The sequence below is a fragment of the Opisthorchis viverrini genome (genome assembly GCF_000715545.1).
Source record: "Opisthorchis viverrini unplaced genomic scaffold opera_v5_163, whole genome shotgun sequence".
Classification (NCBI taxonomy): domain Eukaryota; kingdom Metazoa; phylum Platyhelminthes; class Trematoda; order Opisthorchiida; family Opisthorchiidae; genus Opisthorchis; species Opisthorchis viverrini.
The window spans coordinates 285,672-286,084 of record NW_008751821.1 but is presented as its reverse complement, the minus strand read 5'-3'; positions in this window follow the sequence as shown (position 1 = coordinate 286,084).

Here is a 413-nt window from a genome sequence, read left to right as displayed (position 1 = left end):
TCGTTCGTCCATATTCGGACTTTTATTCTTCGCGTACATTCGGTAGTTACGATACCTACCACTATTCTAATTACCACAGTAAAATAAAGGTACAAAACGCCACAAGTGCAAGAGTGAGCGGCTTATGATCTGTGAGAATCACGAAGTGTCGGCTTCCCAAAATATGTCGGAAGTGCCGAACAGCTAAGTAGATTGCGAGACGTTCACGGCCAAAAGTGGTACATCGAGTCTGTGCAGGTTTAAAGGATGCGAGAAGAATGATAAAGGCTGTATTCCACCATTGACCTCATGTTGTAGAACTGCACCAAGTGCGGTTAGGGAGGCATCAGTAAGCAGGAAAAGAGGTGTAGACGGATCAGGATTTATGTGTGCCAAATTAGTTGCCTGATTTAACACTTCCTTAACCGTTTCAA